The sequence below is a fragment of the Alexandromys fortis genome, unplaced genomic scaffold (genome assembly GCF_014885135.2).
Source record: "Alexandromys fortis isolate MF-2015 unplaced genomic scaffold, M_Fortis_MF-2015_v1.1 scaffold_27, whole genome shotgun sequence".
NCBI classification, from domain to species: domain Eukaryota; kingdom Metazoa; phylum Chordata; class Mammalia; order Rodentia; family Cricetidae; genus Alexandromys; species Alexandromys fortis.
In genome coordinates, this window is record NW_026067952.1 from 14,771,529 (window position 1) to 14,782,581 (window position 11,053).

Consider the following 11,053-nt stretch of genomic DNA (forward strand, 5'->3'; position numbering starts at 1 on the left):
GTATTTTTCTCATGTAAGAAAACATCATTATAATTAAAAGGCGCTCACCCACCATAGCAACTGTTGTTAAGTAGGTTTTTTTTTAATCTAAGGCTAAAAGACACAAAATTTGCAGAAACAATAGAACACCACTCCTAGCTTTATCTTGTGATGTAATTATCTATTCCCTCAAACTTTTAAAAAGTTTGATATAAAACTTGATTTCTATAACATGTTTGGTCAACAACTGCTGGATTCTGATCTGTAACAATATTTAAATATTGGCTAGAAATTATCAATTGTTTCTTTTCTGTGGGAAAAAATTCCAACTGTTCACTTTTCTAAACAGACTAAAATGTTTCAGCTAATAAAAAACAACTCAGAACCTGGCGCTGGTGGCCCACGCCTTTAATCCCAGCACTCAGGAGGCAGAGGCAGGTGGATCTCTGTGAGTTCGAGGCCAGCCTGGTCTAACTCTAGGACAGGTTCCAAAGCTACAGAGAAACCCGTCTCGAAAAACCAAAACCAAACAAAAAATAAACAATAACAAACAAACAAAAAAAGAACCAGACCAGTGTTAAAAGAATAGATGAAGTGGGGGCATTTGATATGTGACATATAGAAATTGTAAAATATTCATGCCTATAATTCCAGCACTTGGAAGGTCAAGGGACTAAGAGCAGAAACTCAAGGTCATCCTCAGCTACTTACTGAATTGGGGGCAGGGGAATGAGGCTTAAGACAGAGTTTCTCACGTAGCGGCTCTGGCTGTCCTGGAATTCACTTTGTAGGCCAGGCTGTTCTGGAACTCAATGAAATCCGCCTTCCTCTTCCTCCCAAGTACTGGGATTAAAAGAATGCACCATTCTGGAATGGCTGTTTCTGGAACTTACTGTGTAGACCAAAATGGCCTTGAACTCACAAAGGTCGACTAGCCTCGGCTTCCCAAGTACTGGGATTAAGGTGTGTACCATTATGCCTGGTTCATAATTTTAAATCAGGTATTACAAGCATTATTAATTATTGTCTGAAAATACTAAGCCCTTAGCAAATTAAATGGCAAACCTCATCAGATGTAAGTTTCTGCAATTATATATTTATATACAAGTTGTCAAGTTACCATACATGTTATAAACAGTTAATATGTTGGGGACATTTTCTGAGCTAGGTACTAACTGTCTTTCAACTAATCCTCACAATGACTCAATGAAGAAGCAAGCAGAGAGAACTAATATAGTCCCAGGTATTTTAGGGTGCTCAAGAATACAGGTTCAATGCCACGACTACAGTCTTGACCAGGATCCTCTAGAGTCATCCTGGTTGCTCTTTAGAGGATAATTTTCCTTACTGCAAAGTCTAAAAACCAAACTTGAGCAGAGAATCTCAAAAGTCCATTATACCCTGAAATGTTAATTTGTCAACTGTATTTCAATGAAAGAAATGGTCTTACTTCCTCCATACTCTAATGCTCTAATGTTTAGTTAGTCCAAATCTTCTGATTCCAACCTAAGGACACTATTAAAAGAACAAAGTCAAGCAGAGCACAGTGGACCCTACATGTAATACCAGTACTTGGAAGGCTGAGGCAAGGAATCACTATGAGTTCTAGGAAAGTGTGGACTACAAAACGAGATCCTTTCACAAAAAAAAAAAAAAAAAAGAAAAAAAGAAAGAAAGAAAGAAAGAAAGAAAGAAAGAAAGAAAGAAAAGAAAAAAAGAAAATGAAAAAAAAAAACATTTTGTAGTATGATTGCTAAATCTAACCTCAAATGACAATGACAGACAGAAATAAGTAGTATCTTTGAGTAAGCCGCACTGTAAGAGAATAGACACTGCCAACGTCCCTGACGCTGCCACAGTGATTCAGCACTAGATCCAGCACTTTAGCAGGTTATCTAGGCCCTTCATATTGCATCTGAGGACAGGAACAAAATATTTAAACATTAAGGGCTTGAGAGATGTCTCGACTGTTAAGAGCACTTAGGTTAAAAGGACTCCAGTTCAATTTTCACTTCCTACATGGAAGCATACAACCATCTTGAATTCTCTCCAGTTCCAGAGGAACGAATATCCTCTTTTGGTCCCTATGGACATTAGACATACATGCAGGCAACACACTCACACATATTTTAAATATCAAGCTCAAGGCATAAGTGCTACTCTATACATTATTCTAGGAATAATCTTTGCTGCTTTTGTTCTCTAGAAAACAACTACCTCAACATTCTGAAATAAACCTAGCAAAAGTCAGTGTAAAGTTTTCTATTGTTGCTGTAACAAATTGCCAGAAACAAGAAAAAAAGCAACATAAATTACACCAGTTTCAGTAAATCAGAAGCAGAGTGGGCTTAATTGGATCTTGTTGAGTGGCCAACTAAGTCAAACCCAAAGTATCAAGGAGCCATTTTTCTGGCTGGAAGCTCTGGGAGGAATCTGCTCACTGCTCATTCAGGTTGTTGACTTAATTTCCTATGGTTGCTGGACTGGAGAACTGGCTCCTCTGATGGCTGGCTGTCAGCTGGCGCTCTCTTTGTTGCACAAAGCTTCTTGCTGTATTCACAGTTTCCCTGTTGCCAGCTCCCTGAATGGTAGGATGGAGTCTCTAACTCCACCCAAAGTTCTCTGCTTTAAAAAAAAAAAAAAAACTCACTATGTAGTCCTGGCTGACCTTAAACTCAGACTCACCTGTATCTGCTTTTGGAATACTGGGATTAAGGGCATGGACTGCCCCATCCAGAAGCAGGTTCTTTGCTTTTTAGGGAAAACAGTGCTTAGACTAAATCTCCAGAGGGGGGGAAAAACAAAGAGTAATCCTTTGAGTCCCTTAAAATTCCCTACATCAGCAGTTCTCAACCTGTGGGTTGTATCCCCTTTGGGGATTGAACAGCCCTTTCAGAGGAATCATGTATCACATATTTACATTATCATTCATAACAGTAGCAAAATTATAGTTATGAAGCAGCAATGAAATAATTTTATGGTTAGGGGTCACCACAACATGAGGAACTGTATTAAAGGGTTGCAGCATTAGGAAGACTGAAAACCACTGCCCTAAATAGTCTTTTCTGCCACATAATATTCTAGGGATTAGGGTACCGGGTACCAACATTTTAGTGGGGTCATTGTCCACTATAGTCCATCCTACAGCCTCCAAAGATTTATATTCTCCCACAAAACACATTCATCCTATACCAAGTTAAAGTTCCCAAAGGTCTCCAACCACTATAGCATCAAGACAAAGTCCAAAAGTCTCATCTAATACTTTCAGGTTAAAAAGAAAAACCTAAATCTCAGCTAGGAGTAGTGGCATACAACTGTAATGTCAGCATTTGGGAAGCAAAGACAAGAGGATAGTCAACAAATTCCTTCCAAGCCAGCCTGGTCAAGTGAGCTTCAGGTTAGGAAAGCATACATGGCAAAATCCTACCTCAAAACAAAATCAACAAAATATCATCTTTTAATTTAGGTATAAGATGTTCTGGGCTACAATGTTAACTAAAACATTTGGAATACAAACATAAGAAATACACCCAAAGTGATGCCAAAGTCCACTCCATTTTTCGCCCAAAGAAAATTCTCTGTTGCTTTGTTTCAATCCTCTAGGCTCTTGGTCTTAAGAGACAAGGGTTTAAGCACGCTCACATCCCTCTATATGCAACAATCCTCTTTAATTTTTCCTACTTTTTTCTTTTTTTAATTGATATTTATTGAGCTCTACATTTTTCTCTTCTCCCCTACCCCCAGGTCCCCACGCTCCCAATTTACTCAGGAGATCTTGTTTTTTTCTACTTCTCATGTAGATTAGCAGCTCTATGTAAGTCTCTCTTAGTGTCTCTGCTTTATGTTTAAAAACCACCTATGAGTGAGTACATGTGATAATTGTCTTTCTGTATCTGGGTTTTTTGCCAGAATTTTGAAGCTAAAAATACTTTTTTTTGTTTGTTTGTTTTTTTTTTTTTTTCGAGACAGGGTTTCTCTGTGGCTTTGGAGCCTGTCCTGGAACTAGCTCTAGCCTCTGCCTCCCAAGTGCTGGGATTAAAGGCACGTGCCACCACTGCCCGGCTAATTTTTTTCCTACTTCTTTCAATGGACATTAGCATTGTTCCTTTGGGCATAAAGTTATCAAGAATGCAATGGGGCTTTCTTTAATTTCACGGGGGCGGGGGGGGGGGGGTCCACTCCCTTACAAAGATATTCACAATTAAAGCAAGCTTCACCTTCATCATTTTGCTAGGACATCTAAGTTAAAAAAAAAAAAAAAACCACCTAAGTTTATTTGCAAATAAACTTACAAGCTCTGCCTTCCATAGCACAAGATACAATTTCTGTTCCGTTTGCTGTAACGTGTAACTCACTCCTATCTCAGTCTTCACTAGTATTAGCATCCCATTCCTACTAACAATCTGTTCTAGGTCTTTTCTACCACATTCTTCAAAATTCTTCCAGCCTCCACCCACTGGCACTTCTATGTTTAGGTTAACAGTACACCCTACTCCTGGTACCAAAATCTATTCTAGTGTTCTGCTACCATAGTACCATCAATGTAGTGACTTATATCACCACAAATTTATTATCTTGTTTTCTATGGGTTATAAATTGGGTGAGCCTGGCTAGTTTAGGGTCTCAAGGCCAAAATCAAGTTATCTACAAAACTGTTTTACTTGCTGAGAACTCTGGAGAGGAATCCACTTCTAAGTTCTTTCAGATATTGGCATTCAGTTCCTCGTGGTTGTAGGACTGTGGTCTTCATTTCCTTGCTATCAGATACTAGAGGGTACCCACATGCCTTCTCATATTCTCTTTGCAGCCTTCTCTAAATGCACCTAAGGAAGTCCCTCTCATGCTTTAAATCTGTCTGATTGTCCCACCCACCAATCTAATCCAGATGAAAAGGTACTCTGATTCTAAGTGCTCATGTAATCAATCTGTGACTAAGCCAGGATCCAGGTTAATTTTCTATTTTAAGATTTTGGGGACGGGGGCTGGAGAGATGGCTCAGTGGGTAAGGGGAAGTGCTGCTCTTCCAAGGGCCCTGAGTTTCATTCCTAGCACCCCCACCAGCACAGCTTACAACTGCCCGTAACTCCAACTCCAGGGACTCAACACCTTTTTTCTGGCCTCCATCAGAACCCACATACATATAATTTAAAATAAAATCTTTCAGAGAGTCTTAACATTAACTACACCTGCAAAGTTCTTTTCTACTACATAACAATGTATTTACAGACTGTGTAGATGGATACACACAGGTAAGGTATCACTTGCCCTATGTTTAGACATTAAATTCAATTTCTTTTCTTTCTTTCTTCTTTGTTTTGTTTTTCAAGACAGAATGATTTCTCTATGTAGCTCTGGCTGTCCTGGAACTCACTCTGTAGACCAGACAGGACTCAAATTCAGCAATCTGCCTGCCCCTGCCACCCAAGTGCTGGGATTAAAGGGGTGTACCACCACCTGGCTTAAATCTATTTCTAAGAAAAGTCTTCCTTGTCTTTAAATGACTGTAAGATGTAAAGATGTTATGGTCAGGCCTGAGTTGGTGCTAAGGTGGTAAACAAAAACCTAAATTCAATCCTGAGCATCAACATAAAAAGTCAGGTGTAGAAATCCTAGCATAGGTGGGAGGTAGGAACAAGAGCATCTCTGGTGCTGGCTGGATGGCTCGTTGAGCTAAATCATGGAATTCCAGACTTAGTGAGTTATTGTCTCAGGAAAAGAAAATGAATGCTAAAATGCTGGGTGGTGGTCCACACCTTTAATGCCAGTCTCGGGAAGCAGAGCATTAATGGATCTCTAAGTTCAAGGCCAGCCTAGTCCATAGAACAAGTTCCAGGATAGCCAGAGTGACACAGAAAAGCCCTGTATCAAAAAACAAAAACAAAACAAATGAAAAAGTAAAATAAAATTAGGTAGAGGGGTTGAAGAGCTAGCCCTAGTAGCTAAGAATGAGTATTGCTTAGCTGGGCAGTGGTGGAGCACACCTTAAATCCCAGCACTTGGGAGGCAGAGGCAGGCGGATCTCTGTGAGTTCGAGATCAGCCTGGTCTACAAGAGCTAGTACCAGGACAGGCTCCAAAGTTACAGTGAAACCCTGTGTCGGAAAAAGGAAAGAAAAAAAAAAATTTTAAAAAATGAATGAGATTTGTTTTTGTAGAGGATGGAAGTTCAGTTCCCACCACCCATACTGGGCAACTCATAACTGCCTGTAATTCCAGCTCCACAACTTCCAGCCCATTCTGGCCTCCTTGGCCACCTGCACTCATGTGCACACACCTATCCCCACACAAAGAATTTTTTTGTTTTTCGAGACAGGGCTTCTCCGTGTAGCCCTGACTGTCCTAGAGCTTGATCTATAAACTAGGTTGGCCTCAAAATCGGATATCTGCCTGCCTCTGCCTCCTGAGTGCTGAGATTAAAGGTGTGAGCCACCACCACCACCCAACAGTCCAGACACAGATCTTTAAAACAAAACAAAAGGTTTAATAACTTAAAAAGGCAGAGAGCAACTAAGACACCTGGCCTCCATGTTTACCTACAGACAAAAAGCATACACATGAATGTATACACACACACACACACACACACACACACACACACACACACGTACGAAATGTTATGTTCAGAGACAAATCCAGTACCAAGAAGCTGGGTGTGGTAATCACACCTGTAATTCCTTATATTTGAAGGCTTAGGCAAGTGGACTCGAGACCATCCTGGGCTACAAAATACAAAAGCAAGCAAACAGTAAGAGTGTGGAAGAATCAAAACCTCATCATGGAAACGTTACTGCCTCGTTCAGTAAAGTCCCAACTTCCAGGTAACCCAGAAACTGGTCCATGATCTCCCTTCTCCCTTGAGTACTTGATTTTCTGTTCTTGTTTTCCATAAAAGCCAAAATAAAGCAGGTATGGTGTGCTTAGTTTGCGTCAAAGAAAAGCTGCCAAAGAGTAACCTAACTTTGCAACTATTAATAAAACCAATCTAAGTAAATATCCAACCCTTTCCTTCTTTCTTCAAGTTACACATCCTCCTCCAATAACAAACTAAAGCCAAATATTTCAAAGTCAAGGAAGGACAAGCTTGCCCTTGTAGGACTGCAGCAGGTGAACTTTTCAAGACGACATATAGGGAAGAAGTTAGTGTCTGTCCTGGACTTTCAGCCTCAGGTCTACTAAGTAATTATAACCAGCTACAGAGATGACTGCTGAAGTGACGCCTAACAATAAGCTGTACCTAGATGGGAGGAATTCTGAATATATCAACTAGCCCCTTTAATAACAAGTCATATGGACTGAACACTTAATGTTTGCTACATAGTCTAGCAAATGCTTGAAACAAACTATCTTAAGACACTCCTTAACACAAACTTATAAACTTGTAAACTAGGAAATACCACCATTTAACAAGTAGAAAAACAATGCCTCCAGAGGTTAGGTCACACAGCTAAGTCAGTGGTTCTGATATCTGAGAACCTTAGGGAAGTTTTACTTCATTGTCACCGGCCTATATGGCCAGTTATTTGACGAAATGAGGTCTCCAAGTTTTGGGGGGCAAAAAAAAACTTCCCTCCCTACTTTGGTTTTCATTTTTTTTCTCCCCTAAGCCCTTTCCAAAAAAATTCAACAGTTACAAGAGAATCAGTTCCCCAAATAACCTGCCACCTTTTCAGAAGGCATTATTCCCCCACAACAGCAAAGACAAGGCAGCAATTCTCCCAACTCTGACCCTGCTTCCCCAAAACAAACTCCAGAAGTTTCACCCATCACCGGCCTAATCTAGATCTGTTCCAAAACTGCAAAAAAATCAAAGAAACAAACTCGAAAGTACTCTTCTTTCAAAAGGTCATTAACATGTCTAAACTCTTAGCCAACTTTCTTCTTCCCCTACCTCTCCTCCTCCACCCGGGCTTCCAAGGAGCCCTCAAGCCCAAATCCGCTCGGTCGGCCCCAATTTGCGCTTCCCTCGCCCTTCCTCACCAGCACCCTCCACCTGGCACCGGGTCTGCAGGTAGGAAGTTCAGCCCCGCCCAGAGGAACCCCAGGAAGGGCCCTCTCCCCGCTGCCCCGCGCGGCGCAGGGATCCGTGCCACTCTGCCCAGCAGGCCCCGATCGCTCCGTGCGCCTCCCCAGCACTCGCGCGCGCCCCCCACCTCCAAGTTGTCCCTTAGTCTCCGCCCAGTCCAGCCTCCCTCCTGCAAGAAACCGGAGTCTGACAGCCAGCTCCCCACCCTCGCACCGGCCGATCCCTCCGCCTCGCTCTGCGCCCTCCGGGACGGCGGCGAGCGTCCAGGATGGACTGCAGGGGCCTCGGCTGCTGTGTGCGGCGAGGGGGGCAGGGGAAGGCGACAGGCCGCCTGGGCGGAGAGCGTGCAGGACGACCTCGCCCTGCTGCCTGGGCCTGGGCTCACCCGCGCGCCCCGATGACCTCGGCCCGCGGCTCCCTAGGTACCTGCGGTGGAAGCGGCAGCGGCAGTAGCCGCGCTCCCCTCTCCTCACACAGACAATATGGCGGCGGCGGAGGAGGAGACACACGGCTCGGCCGCCAGCCGCAGGGACCAGAGCGAGGCTACAGCCTCCAATGCCGGAAGCGGAAGCCCCCTCCCAACCAGCGGCAAGGCGGAGCCGGAAAGGGCGGAGCCGCCCCGCCCTCGTAGGCTCCGTGCAGCCTTGCTGGCTTGTTCAGTGTCATCTGAGAGCGTTCGGGGTGAGCCTGCGGAGCTGAATTGGAATTCTGATCGTAAAACTTAATAGTGCGAATTCTAACAGAGAGGTGCATTTTAGTTAGAACCTGTAATAGGTGGCTAGACAAACTATGAGCGTCCCATCAAGCATACAAAGTGGATCTTCGGCTGGATTGACCCAGCCGAAGATGGCGTTAGGTTTCCCGCACTACGCCTAGCGAGAGAGCCACTAGCCGACGAGGCCCTTCCTTTCTGCAAAGAAGCATGCGCGACCTTCCATACTGTAGAGTGAAGCATCCTGGGAACTGAAGTCTGTCCTGCCTGGACCCCTGGTCTAGGTTTTGGTTTCCAGCAGCACTTTTTTACCCCTTCAAACTTAGAGTTTAGACTAACGAAAGTTGGGTACCGTAGGTGGCGTGACTCTAGGTTCTACAGTTCTGTAATCTAGGAAAAGCTAGTAATAGCTCTAGAGAAGAAGGCCCGGTTCCATCTATGGAATCCTACCCAGAGCTGTCTACTTAGACCACTATAGGGTTGTCTGCCTTTCAATCCACCCTCATCCTCACTCTGTGTGCACGCGTTTCCTTCTCCAAACAGGCACGGGGCTCTTTCTGCTATGCATACCGGAGTATGTTCTCCTTTTGCTCAAAATACTCCTGTGGGGAGTCTCAAAAATGCTCTCCTGTGCACCATCACTCGGCTTATTCAATATCGCCCCCCCAAAAAAAAAATTTGCTCAAACCCCTTCCTTTTAGTCTCTTACCTTCTGTAAAATTCCTGATGTCCCACTTACTAAGACTGAAAACTGCCTGAACTTGGCAATGTTGGCTCCCTCTCTTTGAATTGTGCTACAATTACCTTGTGGACTGGAGAACTTGTATGCATTGGTCAGATTCATTCAGGGGTTTCTCTTCTTCTGAGGAACTGCTCTCCTTGAGTTCCCAAACCCAGGTGCCATCGCGTAGCAGCCTGAGGTCCCTAGCTGACCTCCTCCATCAGACTGGGAGCCCCCTAGCAGACAAGAAGCTGGTGTGTCTGTCTGCGAGAGCTGCTGAGCGCTATTGATTATTAGCCTCGCCTCTGGTGGGGCAGAGGTGTGAGGGCTGGAACAAGGGTGAGGAGGCTGGGTTATTTCTGTAGCAGCCATTCTCCCCAGCTGCCTCAGAATAACTGTGTGTTCCAAGGCTAGGCTTTCCACCCTCTGCAGCCCTCCTTTCACAGTGTGTCAGCTGACGGGCACCTCTGCTCCCAAGGAGACTCTCCTGCCCCTACCATGAAAGAAGAATGATGGTGGCTTGCAGATATGTACCGACGGCTTTAGAGAGCTGTCAGTTACCTTTCATGGGCCTCTCCCAGACAGGCCTGTGATGTTTGATCCCAGTTGCCTGAGCATCCACAATTATTTGGGTGTCTGCAATCTAACGCCATTCTCTCCCCTGGGCCCCAGTTTTCCCATCTGTGAACTGAGGTGATCAAACAAGATGATCTCAAGGTTACCCAGCTGGGCATGGTGATGCATGTCTGTTGTGACCGCACTGGAGAGGTAGAGGCAGGAAGATGAGGAGTTTGAGGCCAGCCTGGGGTTCGTGAGACCAGTTACAAACAAACCAGAGAGCTGTATCTGGGATGTAGCCCAGTTGGTACAGTGTTTGCCTAGCATATTCTAAGCTCTCAGTTTAATTCCCACAGTCTGCATAAACTGAATCTGGTGACCCTCAATTACAACCCCAGGACTTGGGATTAGTGAGTTTGAGACCAGCATGAGATACATCAGATCCTGTCTCAGATGATAGATAGATAGATAGATAGATAGATAGATAGATAGATAGATAGATAGATAGATGCTATGAAGGACAACAAGAAGATGTGAGTAGACTTAGAGCTTTAGATAGCCTAAGTGTTATGAATGAAAATGGTAAGTGGTTCTGAAGTATCCAACAACACAGAAGCTCACTCTAGGAAGGGAAAAGCAGGTACAGAGGTCCCAAGGCAGAAAAGAGCTTGCTACATTTGAAATCGGCCTAGGTTCTGATACACATAACCAAGGAAGAAAGGAGTAGAGAATATGGGAGAAGAGTGGTCAGGACACTGGCCGTTTCAAGGAAGCTGTGCCTTTGAGTGAAATGGAGGTCTTCTTGGGCTTAGCACATCTGCCTCTCTGATGACAGTGTCAATCTGAGCAGTGCATAGATGGCCTGAGTTTTTATTTATGTATCTATTGTATTGGGTGTGCACATGTGTCTATACATGTGTATGTGCACTGTGTTTATGTTTGTACAGGTGAATACAAAGGCCAGAGTGGACAGACAGTTACAGTCAGTTGTGAGTCACCAAACCTGAGTCCTCTGCAAAAGTAGCAAGTGCTCTAAGCCTCTGAGTCATCTCTCCAGTCTC

At 44.0% G+C, this 11,053-nt stretch overlaps 1 protein-coding gene across 1 annotated transcript in view; it reads right to left on the reverse strand.

The window, feature by feature from the left end:
• The window catches only part of Csnk2a1 (casein kinase 2 alpha 1), a 57,468-nt gene extending 48,896 nt beyond the window's left edge, over positions 1-8,572 (reverse strand). The window contains 1 exon segment of the mRNA XM_050150895.1: positions 8,387-8,572. The gene's annotated coding sequence lies outside the window, so the exon portion shown is untranslated.
• Between the last annotated feature and the right edge of the window lie 2,481 nt (positions 8,573-11,053).